Raw genomic sequence first — 20,322 nt, forward strand, 5'->3', positions numbered from 1 at the left:
CGTTTCAGGCTGGACATAAGGAAGAATTTCTTTACTGTCCAAGCCCCCAAGGTCTGGAACAGTCTGCCATCAGAGGTGGTTCAAGCACCTACATTGAACACCTTCAAGAGTAAATTGGATGTTTATCTTGCTGGGATCCTATGACCCCGGCTTACTTCTTGCCCTTTGGGCGGGGGGCTGGACTCGATGATCTCCCGAGGTCCCTTCCAGCCCTAATGTCTATGAAATCTAAAAGAACAACTTTTCCAATTCCATAAGTAATTCATTCTAAACAGAAAATAGCCCTAATGTCTATGAAATCTATGAAATCTTATGAATGTGTTTCAATGTATCCTAAATAGCATGTGTTGAAGCAGCCATCAGGTGTGTGCATAGGTACCCTGTGTTATTAGGTCTAGTGATGATGTGGTTTGTGTTGATGAAGGATGCTTGCCCACCCAACTACTCATGAAGGCCTTAGGAGATCTACTGGAAGGAAAATTAAATGTCCCCTGATGTGCTGCTTCCTCCACCTTGCTCTCCTTATCTGTCATCTTTCACAGCTGGCATATGGGTCTGTTGAAAGGCCTGATGCCTCATTAAGTGTAGGAGTTAGGTAACCTGTTGCTATCTGTAAACCAGGATAGATTTGTCCCCCATGACTGCGTTGAGATGATCATCATTTCCCCAAGGGGATTAGAGGTCAAGCTGGGAAGGTGGGTGAGAACAAGAGGGATTCTGTTTCTGTGTCATGGGGGTGTAGCAGGTTGGTACAGAATTCAAGTCTGATTCTATTGGTTTTGTGATGATATTGTAAATGTAGTAGTCCTTGCTCCAGGTCTTTAAAGTTTGCATCCTAATAGGTGGGACTGGAACAGTTGTGCTTGTTATGTAGAGACTGGCTGTGGGGATGGGTACTTAGGATGAAAGCTTGTGCACAAAGGTACTTATAGCAGGTGATTGTTTTCTAGTACAATGTGATGGTGATGTGGTTACTGCAAACTTTTACCTATGGCATGTAGAAAATGAATTTGCTGGGTGGAGTATTCCAGAGTCAGTCTGATGGTGGGTTGGAAGCTGTTAAAGTGATTCCTTTCCTTGTGTCCATATGATGAAGCTATCTTCAGTGTTCCAAAGGTATATTAGGGGGATGAAGGCAGCTGCATAGGTCTGTCTTAAATATATGTACTTCAAGGTCTGTCTTAAATATATGTACATACTCGGGGGTCATACATGTGTCCATGGCAGTGCCATTTTTTGTAGGTATAGGGAGACCTCTGTCACAGGGTCACACAGGTGCCCTGTTTCTATGAAGGGATAAGGGCAGTTGCCAATCACAGGGGGCAGCTCAGGTGATGGTTGCTGGGGCAACCGTGCTGGTCAGGTGACCAAAAGGGGGCAGGGCCGGGCCTTTATAAACAGCCCAGGCTGAAGCCCAGCTAGCAGTTCCCTTCTGGCAGCCGTAGGAGCAGGAGTTCTGCAGGGGAGTCGAGCTGAGACAAGCAGAGTGATAGAATGAGCAGCTGCATCACGGCATGGGTGGAGAGAACCCTGACTAGGAGGCTTTACTTGAAAGCCAGGTGGGACCTGGACCTTATGTTATAGCCAGAAGGTTTATTGTTGTGTTGCAGCCGGTTGGCTCATGGCTTTTGTGTTCCCTGTTTGATATTGCTAACACCAGAGGATCGGGTGAGGCTGTAGAGGTGCGAGGAGGCCTCACAGGAGCTCCCCAGTTGCTTGGGGGTTCCCGGTGCCCTGTGTGGGCAAACGAGTGGTGCCTTGGATGGCACAGCTGTTCAGTGCTGAGGCGGCACAGCGGGTAGCCCTGTATGGGTGATAGTGAGAGACCCGAGCAGGGCAGAGGACCCCACCCGAGGGTCCTAGCACCAGAGTGAAGCCTGTAAGGACTCGTGTTGGGCTCCAGGTGTAGGAGCCACATGAGTGAAAGCCTAGGGTGGGTGCTGTAAAGGCGACTAGCCCAGTGAGGGCGAATCCGTGGCTATATAGGGCCTGGGGAAGGTGCCGAGAAGCCGTGGGAGCGGGCACGTGTTGAAGAGAGGCCCCAGGCGGGGCATGGGTAGCAAGAAGCAACCCCAAGAGGGGCATGTATGATTGACAGTCACCCCAGGAGGGGTGCGGCCTAGAAGGCGTTCCGGAGGGTTTCCGCAGTAATAGGAACCCCAAGGAACCCATAAGGGCCAGATAAGGCTCCAGCCACCTGTGCCTAACTGGACACATATTATTGACAGGACCCAAAAGGGCCAGAGAGGCCAAGTAAGGCTTAGGTCGCCTGAGCCTAATTGGACACTTATTATTGACAGGGGCCAGGAAAGGCTTAGGCTGCCAACCCCAGTGGGTAAAAGCATCACCAGTAAGCCTGATAGGGCTAATGAGTAGAGGGGCGTCGGTTGCGTGACAAGCCCAGGAGGCGCCAGAGAGGGGCGTCGGTTGCGTGACAAGCCCAGGAGGCGCCAGACAAAGGGCGTGGCCGTGTAGCAAGCTGGAGGGCGCCAGAGAGGGGCGTTTGGTTGCGTGACAAGCCCAGGGGTGCCAGGCAGGGTGCAGAGAAGAGACGGACCTGACAACGTCCAGAGGAGCAGCGAGGCTTGGGGCGTGCTAAAGGGGAGGTAGGAGGCACGCATAGCCCTTAAGGCTGGGGTGTATCAAGTCACCCCATATGGAACAGGGGATAGTTCAGCAAATACCGTGGATTAGGAGATAAAAGGCAGCCTCCCTAATTGAACCATTTACCAGCAAAGACATGGCCGGTGAGGATAGAGGGTGCTGGATTGCCTAATTGACACAGTAGGGGGGGCGCTAGAGGGATCACGGCCACCCCTAAGCCCCACTCCGTGACAACCTCCAAATCTGAAATTCTTGTGTGTGAGGACAAAGCAGGAGAGTGCAATGGAAACAAGCAGTGTCCTCATCAGAGATAATGTTCCTTATGGTTTGTAAATCCTTCTCTCTTGTAAATCCTTGCCTTCTGCCTGACTTCAGAATAACACAGACAACTACCTGTCTTTGTCTAAATGAGGCCAAATGTCATTTCACTCATAGGACATTTATACACATGCTCTGGGAATGGGGAGGGAAGGGTGCTTTAATTAGAGCAGCTTTGAAAGCTGCTCTACTTAAAGTGCCCAGAGTATCTCATGAATCAGCATCCCTGTGTTTCAAAATGGTGGTGGGGGTGCTTTATCTAAAGCTTGTCGAATGAGCCTTAAAGTGCCCCCACCATCACCATTTTGAAGTGCAGGGACACTGATACACAAGATTCTGGAAGCTGTTGGAGAATTGTAATTACCATGCTTCAGCAGACTTTATTAAATTCAGTCTGCTCTGATGTTCTGTAATTATAGCATGCTGGAGAAGCCTCCCTGCTCATTTATAGGAACTCATAATGTTTTGTTTCCTATATGAACTCCAGCCTCATTCAACGATCTGTGTACCAATTTTTTTTTTGACATTCAGGTAGTTAGGCCCCATCTGGTCAAATGATTTTTAAGACTGAAAATGGCCCTACTTTTAACATAACTGTACATGGTTTTTAATGGAAGCTTGTGATTACTTACTAGTTGTTGAATTCATGAAAGATAGAAGGGCCTTAAAATAAGCTTAGATCACTGTTGGTCTTCGTTAAGCATCTTAATAGTTGAGATACCAGATTGTGTTATAAGCACTTGAAGAAAGTATATGGTAGCTTGATTTCTAACGTATTAGGAAAGTGAATGCTTTCCAAGAGTCTCTAGCTTAGATATTCTGAGTTTTCTTCCCATGAGTTTCACGAGGAATTTTCAACCTTTCCAAAAACATATTTATTTTTCTAATTCCTTTCTCAAATACCGTTTTAATCCATCTCTAATTTTCTTTAATAGCAATATGTTTACAATATCTCCTGCTAATGCCTTTATATTAATCAGAAATAATTAGCTTTCTGCTGTACTTTATACTAATATGATACCATAATATTGCGCTTTTAATGTTTTTAGTAGGAAAAAACACAATTTTTATTTTGTATTAATATCTTATAGAGGTCTACAATATACAGTGACCAAGCCTAAAGATAGTACAGGTGACCCTTGCCATTTGCAGGGGATATATTCTCAGATTCCCCGTGAATGGCAAAATACACAAATAAGGCACTGCGTTCGTGAACGCCATCTGCGTTCATGACCTCAGTGCCCACGGTGGCTGTGGGGAGAGGGGGCATGGCTGCTCTAGCGACAGTGGGAGTGTGGTGGTGGCAGCGGGAGCTCAGCGGTGGTGGTAGAAGCCCGGCAGTGGCAAGTGCAGAGCTCCCGAGGAGCACCTTTAAGTGTATTTAAGAAGTGGATTCAGCATTTGTGACTATTTGAAACCGCTAATACCAAATCCGCGAATAGTGAGGGTTTCCTGTAATTTGTTCTATACAAAGTTTTTTTTTTTTAATTAAATGCATTGAGAAAGATGTGGGCAAAAACTTACACAGTTCTTTTTCCAAGGGAAAAAATAATAACCTCAGACACTGGTTCTTAACTTATTTTGACTTCATTGTTCCCCTGTAGAGACTAAGTAGTATGGTAGAATTTTATAAGTAATGCTATATTAAATGCAAGGAACTATGTTAAGGCTATAAAATTAAACACCAAAAATCAGGCCTTAAGAAAAACTGAAGTTTTGTGTTATAAACTTACCTGATCCATAGAGCTCATGCCCTGCAGGTAAGGTACATGTTTAAAAATTCAAGCAGTATTTTAGCATACTGCTCAAACACGTACAACATGAATAAGCTACTGCCTACTGAAACCTTTACTTTCTGAAAACTTTACTTTCTCCTTTTTGTTTTTCTGAAAGGAGAAACTGAATGTTGCACATACGTAGTATTCTAAATTCAGGGTTTTAATATTGATTTTCTTTTGTCTTCTTTAAGGTGGAGATCTAGCACTTCCAGTGCATGGATAATTAATGGGCCTAGTTCACTGACCACTTAGAAATAATGTGTTCCATGGATATAGCAATAATGAGAATGTATAAATATTTATTGAATCAAAAGAGATGGAAGCTCAGACTTAATCTACCCAAAATTCCTTTCTAAAAGAAGAGGAAGGTGTCTTTATTGTGACTTACATGTCAAATTGAAGTTGGACTATGGTAGACTTTTAGATTTTTTTTTTTTAATATATCCAGTATTTCTATTAGTTCTGTTAGGTTATTTTCTTCCTTTTTTTTATTCTTTTTAATGGAATCATGCAGTGCATTTAGAGGTTTAATCTCTGGAGTTTTCTATTTAGCTTTTTTTTCCTTTGGCATTTCACAAGTAATATATGTTATTGATCTGCTTTGATTTCTTCAAGGTTTTTTTTTGTTTGAGAAATGCTTATTGTTGCTATTTGTGGAGAGTGTTATACTTGTCTTCAGGACTGACTGCTGTACTGAAGAAAACTACAACGTGTTGAATTGTTGGCATAACAGAGAGGACCAGTCCTCAGAACCTGTTCAGGCACAGCTACTGATAGGCTGATGATTAAAAGTTGTAGATCCCAAGACCAAGGTTGAAATCCTGCCCCCAAGGAAGCTAACTGGAATTTTGCCATTGACTTCAAAGGAATCAGGTTTGCAAGACTGCAAGAGCAGCTAGCATATTAAAACTGTTGTATAATAGTGTACAACTGATTTTTGTAGGTCTCCTCAGGTTTAAACTGAAGGGGCCAAGTTTAGCCTTTTTAAATTGTTGAAGTGTGGACAGTTTAAATCTAAGGAGGAAATGTTTCTAAAAGTTATGAGCTAGAGAAGATTGGAGGTTGAATATTATTTGTAACCTAATATTAAATATGCACTAAAGCTATAGATATAGTACCTTTGTGGTCAATCAAATACAGATTTCATTAATAATAGACAAAATCTGTATTCCTACTTGTGATTTTTATAGTGGGAGGATTAAACTAGTTATTTGAATAGCAAAGGCACATTACGATTTTTAAAGAAGGTTGCAAGCTGGCAATTTGGTCCTGGCAAAAGGCATTTATTCTTAAATTGTCATCTTCAACTTCAGCACTGAACATGGGGAAAAATGGCAAGTTTTACTAGATTTCTCTTTCTGAGCCCCCCTCTACACGTTACATACATTACTCAATTAACTGGTTAATTGTGCAATTAATTTGGACCAGTTATATGTACATAGTAACTATCATGCCATTAAAAGGTCCAGCCAGGTTAAAGTGAGGGAATGAAAGTGAATCTCTCGTACAAGAGAAAATAGTGAATAATTCATCTAACTTTTTAGAGCTGGAAAATGTGCAATAACTTTATATTGGTTGCTACCCAGCTTTAATTTGCATGTGTAGCAGGGTCTCCCCCTGTGACTGGGAGCCAGGGATGGGGCTGATGGGGCTTCTAGCCTCAGGGGTATACCATGCTCAGCGAGGGCTAGATGTCCTGCAGCTGACAGGACTCTCAATCCCAGCAACACCCCACAGTTGCGGGACTCTTCGTCCCACCAGTACGTTACAGCTGCCAGGACGGAGAGCTGTCGGACTCTTGCTCAGCTATGGAACTCTCAGCTGTAGGACTCTCCTGTCAGCTACAGGACACGCAGCTTGGTGTCTGCTGCTTCCTGGTGCAAGAAGAGCCCAGGATAGTGATCTTGGCTTCTGCCTCTACTAGCAATAAGGCAGGATAGTATCTGATGCTTGATTCCCACAATCACACCTCCTGCCATACATGTATGGTATGGCACGAGGCACAACTATGTGAATGGTGCAGCATCAGATCCTATCATGCCTTTACCTGAATGTCTAGAGGGGCCCTGAGAGCAATCACTGAACCAAAGAAAAGTTAGCATATTTTATAAACAGGTTAAAGTGGGGGAATGAAAGTGAATTTCTCATACAAGAGAAAATAGTGAATAATTTATCTGTATCGGAGTGAACACATTTACTTAATTGACAGTCAAGGAGAGGCAGAGTGATTCAACGGATTACTTACTGACCTTTGAGATCCTGCTCCAAGGCTATCCTTACCACAGTAAACAAAGTTCATTCTAACTGCAAATAGAGGCTAGCTAGAAGATGAGTAGCACGGTTGTCTCAGCTGAATGGCCCTACAGAAAACAGAGTAGCAGCATATCAAACAAACATTGCACAGGCTAATTAAATGCTAAGCTTTTTTGTGTTGAAAAACCAAAGAACTGCAGGAAAAGCAGTATTATTGTTCTTTCATTAATCCCAGCTGGTTTTCAGACCAAACTTCCAATTCCCAAACTTTAAACTAAAATATTTATAGGACTACAGGGAGAATTTCCCACATAAAATAGCCTTCTGTTTGCAGGCTTAAAAGACCTGTTATGCAGCTTATTAATAAACAAGGTTCGTTTCAATGTAATTGGTATTTTTCTATAATCATCTGCAGACAATACATAATGATAGGCCAGTAAATTAAGACAGTAAATTCAGATTACTTTTCAAACGCATAAATTAATCAGATTACCTTTCAGGATACTTTAAAGGTAGTAGTGTAAATTACTCTAAGAAATTAAAAAGAGTCTTTGTAATAAATATCTAAAACTGTTTATTTTAGCTATTTAGCGTATGGATACAGTAAAAATGTGAATTTGCTATGGCTTGAGAAATTGCTAGTTCCACCATTAGGTCTCTTTTAAGTAAAGAGAATAGTATATGTCAAACTTGAAAAAGCTTTTAGACTCTGATCATTCTATTACAGATTACTATGACAAACCTGAAATCTTGGGATTTAAAAGTAACTAATACTGAGAAAGCATGGAAATGAGGTGTATGTGTAAGGACTGTGGGATGGAAAGAGGATTTCAAGTAAGGCAACAGTGACTTTGGGTGGGGAGAGGGGTTGGGTGTTGGGCTTTGGATTTTGTGGAAGAAGAGTACTTAGCATAAAGAGACAAAGTCACACCATACAAAAACAGCTGTTATCTCACTGTATTAGTCATCTCAGACTTTTATCATCTGCATATTTTTTTAGAAATGAATTGATTTGAATTGGCTTGTTTTAAGTTTAAAATTGATTTCTGTTCAGGGATTTGTCACGTCTTACTAACAGTGAGAGAATGCATGGTGGTGTAATGGAATCCAAATGTTTTATCATATCATGTGTTTGGCACGACGAACTTACTCTTAAGTAGTAAAGCCACAAGTGAGTTATACAAGTCATCCCACATAAGTCCCATAAAGACTATTATACCACACCCCATGGGCATGTATTTTGCATTTGCCACATATTTTACAGAGAAACTAGTTTAGATATGTTTATAGAGTTTTTCGCAATTTTTACTCATATTGTTTTTCATATTTCTACTCACTACAGGGACATGGCTTCATATATTTTAAGGACAAATGTTCATTATTGAGAGGAAGAGGAAAATTACAACTAACAAAGTACTAAAACCATTAAAATGACTAAATGTAGCTATTCTGAACAGAACACAATAACAGTGATTTTAAAGCCCCATTTTCATAATCACTTGGGAAGACAAGAAAAAATGCATAGTCTACGGGAGAGTGAGATGCCTAGCTTTCTGGTGATAACTTACATTTCTAACCTTAGAACTTACCAGATGAAGAACACATTTCTTATACCAAACTGAATACTACTTGTTCTGACTGTAAACCTGTGTAACTTGGGGTTGACAGAATAAAATGTTGTTACTTCTCATAGTGGTGTACTGCACAGCCAGTGCCTCTCCCTTCCCAGCATGTCTCCCCTTTTTTCTAGTTTTCACCCATTTCTTCTTTTTATCCCTTCTGTTATTTCTTTCTTCCTCTTATCTTTATATTTTCTCTCCACCTCCATCACATCCTGGTGTCAAATATTTAGATAAGTGTTTAAGGAAGAGATGGGTCCAGTCCTGAATAGAATAAGGCTATACAACATTGAAGTTTTGTGCTTTTGTAATAAATTGACTGCCTGTTGAAGCTGCTCAGAAGTTTGAAAAGTTAGAAATACTCATGGCAGAAATGGATTAGTGGGCAGAGTGTAAGAGGAGCCAGTGATGCACAAAAAACTCAGATGTCACAGTTCAGCACATAAATACTATCTCCCATATGGGCATGCATCCTCTCAGCATGCCCCTTCTCTTTGTGCTGGGTATAAAAATAGATATGTTTGCAAAGCATCCCAAGATATGAGAGCTTCTTCATAGATCTAAAAGACAGAGCTCTGTCCTAGAAAAGATTTAAATATATAAAATACAAACACAGGAACTGGCAAAAAGTTACAATGAGCTTTATTCTAATATTGTCTAGCTAAGGTTGATACCAATATCTTAGCCTTAGGGTTTTAACCTTTCATTAAAGGTTCAGATTATGTTAATTTTGTTTGTTTGCTTGTTTGTTTTTCTTAATCATTAATGTTGGAGTTATTTTAGTACTGCTGTATATTGTGTGTATATGCTTAAACAAGTTCCATTTGTGTACTTTTTTTCTCCCATCAGTAATAAATTATGAATAGGTTGCTGTGACACTGTCGCTCCATTACTGCCAATTGGCACTATTGTAAGTCTAATAAATTCAAGTTTAAATGAACAGATGTTTTGCTATGATTTAAATTCATCTGTCTTATGCTTTATAGGGCTTTGCTCACAAACTCCCTATGCTGAAACTGGTGTTTGTGGAGTTAACTAAGTTAAGCCTATTCCCAGTTAGACTCTTTCACCAGGAATGCAATTCGTGTTTACCTATATAAGGAAACCTGTTAGACTTAAATGAGCTTGGCTGGTTTTTAGTCTGACTGAGAGAGACAAGTAAGCACACACCCTGGAGAGTGGGAGTGATCAGAGGGCTGGACAGCACAGCTTCCTGAATCACTGACTACAGTTCAGTTGATCCTGAGAAAAACAGCACAAGCCAGGCAACAAAGCACCCAACTTGGAGGAACTATCAACTTTTGTTAAATCCAGAACTTCAGGAAGAGAAGATTAACTGACAGTAAAAAATGGAGGAGCAGGTAGGTCTCAGCTTGCAGCCTGTAACTGGTATTGTTGCTAGAAGGAGAAAAGCAGAGTGCTACTGCTAACTCCAGTCCTTATAACTGCTGTTCATTCTTAAAACAGCTTGCATAAGACAACTTGTGCCTTTTGTGTACAGCAATATCTGCATGGACAATTATCTTAATGTATCTTACATTTCATGTGCTTATCATTTGAATACACCTTTCTTTACCAAGCTGATTATCAAACTTTCTTATCTCTGATGGAATACAGATGGGAACTAAAACTGAAAACAAGGCTAGGATACTTTGATTAATTGTCTGACACTCTGCAAACCACAGAATAGATCATATCCAGCATGCATACATAGCAAGTCTTTATTTTTAGGCTTAAAAGCTGCCTTCCTTTTTTCTTTAAAAAAGTGAAATGTCTTTTCATTACAGATGTTCTAGTTTATTTCATTTTGTTTTCTATGAATGCAGCTAAATCAGCATAGTTGAAATGTTTCTGCTGACTGTATTTGGAAGATAGAGGTTCTTAAAATAAACTACGGGTTTTGTTCTGACAAATGTAAGCGAAAGTTGTCCTACAATAAAAATTGTTAGGGTTTAAAACAAGGGAACATTTACAAATCTTGTTGATGTTTTTTACAATAAATTCAGAACAGAATCCAGGGAGAGGGGAAGAGAGAATTCTTTGAAGAAGACCTCAGTCACAATGCAATGAAAAAAAATCAGAATTTGAAAGAATCTACTTTGATAGATTTTTATTTGACAGAATAGTACTATACAGCAAGTCAGGACAATTACTGAGAAGAGACAGCTAGCTGCAGAACTTAATTCAAGTTCTATTGCACTGATGGTACAAGAGGTATGAATGAATGCTACTTTAATTCACCCTTCCAAGTGGTATCTCCCAGAACAGAAAGCCATGTGCAGAAAACTTAGAAAGGGGTACAGCATTTGTTTTTAAAATGATTTCATTTCTTCAAAATTAGTAGTTGACTATCATCACATTGTTTTTCACCAAGTTTTGATTGTTAGACTCTGTGCAGTGTGTGCATGTGGGCTATGTGTGGCCAGGTACAGACATTCCACCTTTACTAGTGTAAGTGATCAGAAACTGGTCTATACCCATAACAGAACATAAATTCAGCCCACAAAACTGGTATATACCCATAACGGATCAGAAGCGCGGCATCCAAAATCGGTCTATACCCATAACAGAACAGAAGTTTGGCATCCATAGACTGGTTTAAAAATGGCAGAACCTGATCTAGAATTTGTCCTTCCCTGCCACCAAAGGGTGAATGTGTGTTCTGTTCACTACTGATCTAAACTATGCCACTTACAGAAAACAGCATAACTTAGACTGAATCAGCCTTAGGCTTTTTGAATGTCTACCTTGCCTGTGTGTTTGAATAATGTAGCATAGCCATCCCTCCTGAAGTCCAAGATAAGAAAATAAACTACAGTTAGAGTTCTGAAAATGTAGAAGATTTCTAAAAAGTTAATTGAAAAGAAATAAAAGAGAACTTCCTTTTAAAACGTTGCTAGATTTTATGAATGTATATAGGAGTAAGTAGGTGAATCGGAAACTTCTGTAACATGATCTTGGCTAAAAAAACAATTCAAGATAAGGTACTGGCAAGATTAAAATTCACCTATGTTCACTTACTGTCTTATTCATAAATGAAATTCATAGAATATTTCCAAAATTCTAACCTTGAAAATGTAAAAATACTTAATGTATCACTAAACATTTAGCATAAATGGGGGTTACCTACATGAAATAGCTGCACTATATTGTTAGTGCAGACAGTATCACTGGCGCTGCCAAGGAAGTAGATGGCAAGTTCTTACACAGTGGTCAACTGCAAAACATACTAAGTTCATCTTTCTAAAATATCATTGGCCTTGATGGAACTTATAAGCAGTAAAAAAAAAATTGGGAGCGGTAGACCAGAAGCAAAGACTCTAGAATTTTGCTCTCCTCCACAAACCATTTTGGCTGGCTTCAGTTTATAGTTTCCTGAGCAAGTCTGTATTATTATACCAGTGGTAGGGGAACAGATGAGAGATTTTAGCAGTGGAATTTAGAAATAAAACACTAGCTTTAAAAGCAGGAAAAGATGCCCGGAATTCTTATTCTGGCCAGGGACAAATATTGTCCACAACAGTTTAATTCAGAATTATTGTTATCTTGGTTTCTCACTGCCTTTTTTTCTTCCCCCCAAACCCCCATAAGACAGGGAAGCATTATCTCAGATTTTACACATGAGAAGTGAAGCAAAGTAGATTGAATGGTTTACCTGCACTTGCAAAAATATCTATAGATGGCATGGAAAATGAGCCCTAGTTTCTCCTGCCTTTCAGTTGAATGTGCTTTTGATAAAGTCACCCTTACTTAACTACCTCTGTCCCTATAAAATGGGTGCATTTTCTAGTACATGGGTAGATAAAGATGTTGCCAGTGAACATGTTGAACGTAGGTAGCAGGGCACAGGTATTCAGTATCAGGGCTCAGAAGGCCTTCTGTTCATATGCATATACTTGTAGCTCCATCTTTAAGTGTCTAAACATGAAACAGGGCTGAAATGAAACAGAACAATTCTGATTTGACAGTCTGATTTTTAACACATGACTGAATTGAAATTTTTGTTTGCATTCCAGAGCTGAGAAGTCTTAAATTATTTATAGCTATTACTCTATAGCAACAACTTTGATTATTTGGTCCAAAATTCTTGTATACATCTCTAAATGTAGCATTGCTGATGCATTGAATTCATGAGAACTCTTGCCCATTTGTGTTTTTTGTAAATAATGTATTCACTTTTTGAGTGGAGGCCTCTGGCTGTATTTCAGAAAAAAATGAACACAGTAGCTAATATTTCTGTCTCTAATACACAATTTTTAATGCTTCAGGATATATTAACATTTTCCCATAATCAATGAACTAGGGAGTTAGGTCGCTGGAAAAACAGATTTTCTTGATTGAACAGTTTTCAGAGTCATGACCTTGTTTACTTATTTTCATTGTTAAATTTTTTTCAGACGCATAGGTCTGAGTGCTCCTATCTGTTGACAAAGGAGGATGGGCACATGGCATTTTCTTTTCATATTGCTTATCACTTTTTCAATAAGAAAATACTGGGCTTTCAAAAGTGTAACTAGAGAACTTGCCATAACAGATGAGCAGGCTTTACTAATTGCATTCTGTCTGTAGGGTTTTGTTGAAGGTTTTACCATTCCATTACGCTATCATCTTCTGGTGTAAGCATTTTATATGGCACGTGTGATTTTAGTGCCCTTAAGTGACCTGAGTAAATTCCTTTTTCCCCTGAAGCATATGTCTAATGAAAAGAACCATCAGCATTTGCAGGGTTGCAGGCAACATCTCTAGGAATAGCTTGAAGAGAGACAGGTGTCAAGAAGGGTGGGGTCCAAATTAGTGGAATTTCATTTATAAACACCTCTGCAGATTGTACTGTATTGCATGAGGCTGAAATGTTGCTAGGATTAATGACAAGAAAAAAGTATAGACAGGGTGTATTAGCTCAGCAAAAGAAAAGATATCATCTGTCCGAAGTTGACATTTATGGAATAAGAGTTTGTGAAAGAACACGTTTTGTTAAATTTTTTTTTTGTTGCTTTAGCTACCCTGGTTGCAAATGCCATGGTGCAGATGTGGTTAGAGATTAGGAAGTTAAAAATACAGTTCAAAGTCTAAACTACTTTTTCCCAGTACAACTGTTTTTTCTCATTCCATAAAGCCTCACTTGGCTAGTGTCATGGATGTGGTTGTGATGGACAGGCTGAAGCCACAGCGTAAGAATGAAACATTGTGTTCCCTATTGGTAACCCTACCCTAGCATTGCATTACCAGCTCCTGTGAACATATATATGTTTTAGAGTCCTGAAAATGAAGACTGCAGAGAACTGGACAGTTTCAAGTTAGGGAAAAACTCTTCTTTTCCTTGATCAAGAGAAATAGAATTATCCAAGGATGAATCTTTGATGAGCTGTGCTCAGATGATACAAGAAATAAATGTCAAGCTAAGCAGAACTTTTCCTGTTGATAAAATCTGATGATTATTTTAGATTTATTCATCCCAACATTAAATTTGCTTGATCAAGGTATAAAAATGTAAATAGTTATATTTAAAAGATTTATAAAGCAAGAGGATTACAAACATAAACATGAAACCCTTAGGAGATAAAGATGTGAAACAACAATGCTATCATACATTCTGTTCTTTTTGTCTGGCTTGGAAAGTTCAGAAAACTACTGGGCTGTAGATGTAGCCAGGGAGGCCTCTGTGCATCCTGTGTTCTCTGCCAAATATTCTGCTTTATGTACACTTGTCATGCTGATGTATTTGTTTCTGTATTTATCCCAAGCTATATTCCAGTAGTTCTCAACCTTTTTAGATTCAAGACACCTCTCAATAGACTCAAGGCAGTCCTTGTAAAATGTCAGCTTAGTTCTCCCTCAATTTTTGACTACTTAAAAATAATAGTGCAATTCTCCTATTGTCAAAAGAGACCATAACAGGTCAGAACATTTTAGCACTATAGATTCCTATTTGAAATCTCTGGGTTTAGCTTATGAATTATGTTTGCACACCAGGAGGGCTAACATTACGTGGAATCCAAAGGCACCCTTGGAAGGATCTCAAGACACCACAGGGTGCCAAGGCAACCCACTCGGCTAATTGTCAGTCTGAGCCTAGGGTTGGCACCGGAGCTAGTGAGGCTCTGGTGAGGACCCAGGGCTAGAACTAACAACCAGCCAATTGCCAGTCTCAGCTCCAGGACTGTGCTGGAGCTGATTTGAGACTCTGGTACAGTCCTGGAGCTGGGACTATCAGTCAACTAATTGTGGATCCCAGCTATCAGGGTTGACAAAGGTGTCAGGCCTATTCTGTGGAGCCAAGACCAAAGACTGGTGGGGTTGAACCATGGGCTGGGAGTGACCAAGGGCAATCCAAGTTCCAAACTGAGGAGTGGGGGCTGAAACCCACAGTCCAAAACTGAACCAGAGGACTAACCTGTGATCAGAGGTCAGGAAGCAAACTGCAGGCAAAGCAAAGTCCACACACTGAGTTGGAGGGTTAACCAAGAATCAGGGATTCAGGAGGAGCTACTAGGACAGGAGCTGTGCAAGGACTGGACCGGAGACCAGTAAGTTGTGAAGCAGGGCTCAGATACTGGTTGAATTCCTTATAAGCAGCCCCAGAATCAGAGGGAAGGGGCTTGGACTCAGCTAACCCTGCTTAGTGTATAAGTACAGCTGACCAAATTACATAGGCTGCAGATCAGTAGCCTTATACTAGCCCAGGGACTGCACTAAGACTGCACTGGGGTGTCAGAAACCCCCATGCCCTGCTGTACATGGTTATTTTTTTAAGGTCCAGCATTCCTAGGCCCCAAGATTGGGGAAAGGTTCCCATGTCTTGTACTGGAGTTGCTTCCAAAGCCCTGTGCCCAGGGGTGTTAGAAAATCTTATGTGGCTGTACATGTGGTTTTTAAACATCTGATACATGGGGACCTCAAGATCAGGGAAATTTTCCCTGATGCCCAGGTCCCCAGAGCTGGGATGTGTCAATTACCTTTCTTCACAACCCCAAGAGGTGCAGGGTGAAGCAGTCAATCTGATGACCCAGATAACTAGTTTTCTTGGACTCAGCATCATGAAAACAGTGTGGTGCAGCCACATGGCTGTCAGCTTGCCAACACAGGAGAGTTGTCAACCAGGCCCTGCCATTCAGTTGGCATCAGCCTACATGGCAGGGGCCCTGCCACCTGTTTAATTTAAAGCACAATGGAGACCAGCCACAAGAGTATTACACATTTTAAAAAATATTTTTGTGGCTGGTTTCCCATTTTATCGCACCATTAATTGAACATGTGGCCAGGTTACTATGTAAGGCATAATTAACAGGTTAATTGACTCTTAAGAGAAACATATGCCAGGGCCTATAGGTCTAATTTAGAGTTTTGGAAAGCACACAACTTTGAGACCACGTACAAGGTTTAGAGTGCCTTCTGTTCCTACTGAATGTGTGGAGTACTCTCCAGGATTAGAAGCTGATTTTGCCTGCCTGCTGTTAAACAAAATCTTTTGTTTTTGATTTGTTCCAAAGTTGGATAATAAGTGTATTTTTGATGCTAAAATTGTAAGCAACAGAGAAAACCAGCCTGTCTTGTTAACACAGAAGTTTCTTGGTAATAATTTATGGATGTGATTATTATAAATTCTTACCTTTTGGTAATTTTTGTGATCAACTCCTACTTTAGGTCATGATTCAACAAAACACTCAAACATACGCTTGGGGGTCAAGGACAACAAAAGAAAAGAAGTGCCAAGAAACTTCTGTGTCAACAGTGGTGAAGTCAATGAGACTTAAGTATATGTTGAACATTAAGCATGTCCTTAAGTTCTTGGCTGAATTCCTCAATCAGCAAAATCAGTGTTCTTTTTTTTTTTTCTTTCAGGCTTTTATAGTCTTTGGAAGCAGCTGGAAAACCAGGCTATTTGCTTATGCCTAAGCCAATTTTAACCCACAGTTTATTTTTAACCAGAAAAAACCCTTAGCACTTTAATTTTTCCCAACTTACATGCAAGATGTTTCTTTGGTTTAGATTTTTCTATTTCCTGATTTCATACATGATGGTAGCCCTCGGTATCTCAGACTTCAAAGGAAAATTAACAGTAGGCAGTGTTTGTTATTAGATGTGATCTATGTTCTTTAACATGCAGGATTGCTTAATTTTATCTTTGGTTAAGTGTAAGAGAAGATGCATTCAAGAATATGAATGAAACCAGGCATCTGTGTCCATTGTAGTGAAAAGTCATGCTAACAGGACAAGAACAGTCTTACTTAGTCATATCATAGGGGGAATAATTTTTTTATGTCTCTAGAACTGTGACCTTCTATTCATATGCGTGCCCCTCACCGATGCTAGGTTTCCTAGTTCTGGTTGGGGGCAGTCTCTTCTAGGAGAAATTTTTTGGCATGTGTTTAAATTTTTGTAGTTATGAAATAGAACTAATACATGAAGAGCACAGTTGCTGTAACACAAATAATTGTTTATGCCATTCCTTTAGTTGCTCTTACATGAAATTTGAACCCTATTTTAGCTGAGGAGTTAAAGTATTAGTAGTTGATTATAAATTCTTACCTTAAGAATGGAAATATGTTGCAAAGAGGTTTGGGACATCCTGTTGGTTGCTAATTTAAAGTTATGCAGCTGCAGTTAAAACTCTAGTGGGCAATTCTGAATGCATTGTATTTTTGCCTTTGATACAGAGCCATACCATCTCCATTAGCTGCAGTGGTTAGACTGCAAACATCTGTTTGCTTTTATTGCACATGTGTTACTTAAGATGTTCTATTTCTACATGACGTAAATCACTGGAATCAACTGACATGTATGATTAGTTTATTAAATAAACCTTAAAATCTGCCAGTAAAATGACTCTTCTGCATAAGGAAATATACAGACATATACAGAAGGAAAAAGCTGACAGCGTGTATCTATACAATCAACAACATTAGGCTTTTCTGTTTCTAAAGCAATTTGGAAAGTAATGCTTTTAAAAACTAAACAAAACAAAACCCTCTAAAACTGGCAGACAGCTACACCATCATGATAGGACTGGGGGATTGAGAAATGCACCTGACCCAACCTTCTCTTAAAAAATAAAAATGACAAAATCTATAGATTCCTTGTGCTGGAATCTTTTTGCGTTCACTACCTGAAACAATAGTACTACTGTATACAACATAGGACACATCTCCACAACACAATGAAGTGCCACGTTGAATGAGCTAGCTTAGGTTCTGGAAGCAGAGCAGCTATGGTAGTGTAGTGCCCTGCCCAGGTTTATTAATACTGCCAGGAAACAGAATTGTTTTGGTTTAGGTTAATCAAAATGTAACCTCAGGCAATGTTTTATAGTTAAGATGTTTGTACTATGATTTTGGAAGCTAAGAACAAACAATCCCAAACATTTTAAGATTTATCCCTATCTACTTATGTGTATATAACTCATGCATAGCTGAACTAGAATTCCTTCTCTAGGCCACTTAGGCTTGAAAGAATGAAAGAAAAAAAGCATGATTTGAGAAGCACAACTTGAAAGAGGAGAGTTTGTTAGATTCTCCAGCTGCATAGCTTTTTATTTGCCTACAAAGTATGCTAAAGCAGGGCTTTCCAAATGGCATAGGGATTAAGCTGTGCCCCCTGGGCTCATGCTCAGTTGCTGCTCCCTCTATTGCTCCAGCTGCAACAGCAGCTGAGGGCTCTGGATACCTCCCCTCTCCTCCATCTGCTTCTTCCTGCCCCTACCCTGGAGAAGAAAGGGGGAGTTTGGGGACACGTGGTGCTGTGTCGGGGGGCGGGGAGCATGTGGGCACACAGTGCTACAGTTGGGGGGATCACTCAGGTATACAGAGAAATGGTGGGAGCATCCACACGGCATGGGGTCCATGGGCCAGTGACTCACCGTGGTGTGGCCTGTGTGGTATGCAGCCCTTGCTGGTGTGGCCTGTGGGGCATGTGGCTCCCAGCTGCTTGCAAGTTGGACGGCCCTGCTCTAAAGCATTTTGAGTTCTGAGGCATGAGGAACTGTCAAATTCAGATTCCATGGATAGTTCATGCGTTAAAGCACTACTGTGACTGAGTGCTTGAGCTGTTTGCTGCCTGCATAGACTGTAGGGAATTAAAAGAGCTGAATGATGGTCTGGAGTGAAGAAGCAAAGGCTTTCAGGATAACACAAGTTGGGCTGGGTTGCAAGAACTTTGAAGAAGAGGGATAAAATTCAAAGCAATCTGGAGAAATTATAGACGTTATTTGAAATGAGTGAGATGAAATTTAAAAAGACTAAGTACAAAATACTTAGGAAGGGAACAATCAAAAGCACAAACATGAAGTGAGCAATAAGGACAAGGCAGCAGTACCACAGAAAAGGATCTGGGGATCTACAAACTGAATATGAATCAACAATGTGATGCTATTGCAAGATAGACAAAATTTTGCGGTATAACCAAAGCATTGTGTGCAACAATGGGAGATATTTATTGCACTCTTCTCAACAACAGTAAGGCAACAGCATGGTTTTTCTGTGTCCGGGTGTGGACATCACAGTTTAAGAAAGATGTAGCTAAACTGGAGAGTCTAGAGGAGAACAACAAAGTCTAGGTACAGGTGTTCAAAAATTCTGGGGTAGATTCAGACTAACTTATACGGGTTTTTCTAAGTGGACTGGGTTAGTCTGGGCATGCACAGAACGCTCATGTGCCCTTTGATGGAGTGGGGGAATGCAGGCTGCACTGGCTGAGCTCAGGTGGTTGGGGGTGTTTTCTCATGCTTCCCAGCATGTCCTGCTGGATCCCTGGGCTGCCAGAGACTCCTGAGTGCAGCCAAATGGGCAGGCCACCCCTGATTGGCTGCCAGACATGGGGAAGCAGTCCCCTGCCTCCACCACTGCTCTGCCAGGCACAGGAATCTGTCATCTGCAGCCAGGCGGGGGTGCATCTCTACATTAGTATCCCTGCAGGACAGAGCAGCAGGAGGAGGGGTACTCTCCATACCTGGCACAGAGTTCATGCAAGGACACAGCTGCCAGCATTCGCACCTCTATCACCAGGCTGTGCCTGACAGCTGACTGGAGGTAGGAGGCAGGGTTGGGGACAGAAAATTTTCTGGCTTGGCACTGTGAAAACCTGGGGGCAGGGCTGACTGGGAACTTGGCCAGAGCAGATGAGCACAGGCTGAGTTCCAGCACACTGCCCTGCAAGGGGAGGTTAGCATAGGCCTGCAAAGCAGCCTGGGATGCTGGAGGACAGGGAACTAAGTTGATTTGATAGCAGATATGATACAGAAGTTTGATGCTCTGGACTAACCTAAATCTAGTACGTTTGAGCATCATTGATCTAGAACTATTTTAGTCTGGGTGCCATTTTTAGTCCAGACCACGTGCCCTGAACTTCTGTGTGGTTACAGGTTTGGTTCGATTTCCAAGCACTTAGTCCAGATTATGTGAAACTTCTGTACCTACCCAAAAATGATAGAAGGCTTAGAAACCATGAAGAAAGGTGAAAGAATTCATGTTTATTTAGTTTAGAAAAGCAAAGACCAAAGAGAGGCATTCTTTCAGTATGTAAATTATACAGAGGGCAATAATGGATTATTTCATAGATTTCATAGACATTAGGGCTGGAAGGGACCTCGGGAGATCGAATCCAGCCCCCTGCCCAAAGGGCAGAAAGTCAGCTGGGGTCATAGGATCCCAGCAAGATAAGCACCAATTTACTCTTGAAGGTGTTCAATGTAGGTGCTTCAACCACCTCCGCTGGCAGACTGTTCCAGACCTTGGGGGCTCGGACAGTAAAGAAAT

The 20,322-nt window shown here is 40.8% G+C and overlaps 1 protein-coding gene and 1 long non-coding RNA gene across 3 annotated transcripts in view; one reads left to right on the plus strand and one right to left on the minus strand.

The window, feature by feature from the left end:
• Positions 1–7,204, minus strand: part of LOC109305963 — a 24,958-nt gene extending 17,754 nt beyond the window's left edge. The window contains exon 1 of the long non-coding RNA XR_002099789.1: positions 6,950–7,204. This is a non-coding gene — a long non-coding RNA (uncharacterized LOC109305963). The remainder of the gene's footprint in view (positions 1–6,949) is intronic.
• A 2,563-nt stretch (positions 7,205–9,767) lies between these two features.
• Positions 9,768–20,322, plus strand: part of MID1 (midline 1) — a 384,302-nt gene continuing 373,747 nt past the window's right edge. For both annotated transcript variants that reach the window (XM_019529341.1, XM_019529339.1), the window contains exon 1: positions 9,768–9,933. The gene's annotated coding sequence lies outside the window, so the exon portion shown is untranslated. The remainder of the gene's footprint in view (positions 9,934–20,322) is intronic.

Source organism: Crocodylus porosus, unplaced genomic scaffold, assembly GCF_001723895.1.
Source record: "Crocodylus porosus isolate Cpor-Errol unplaced genomic scaffold, CroPor_comp1, whole genome shotgun sequence".
Lineage (NCBI taxonomy): Eukaryota > Metazoa > Chordata > Crocodylia > Crocodylidae > Crocodylus > Crocodylus porosus.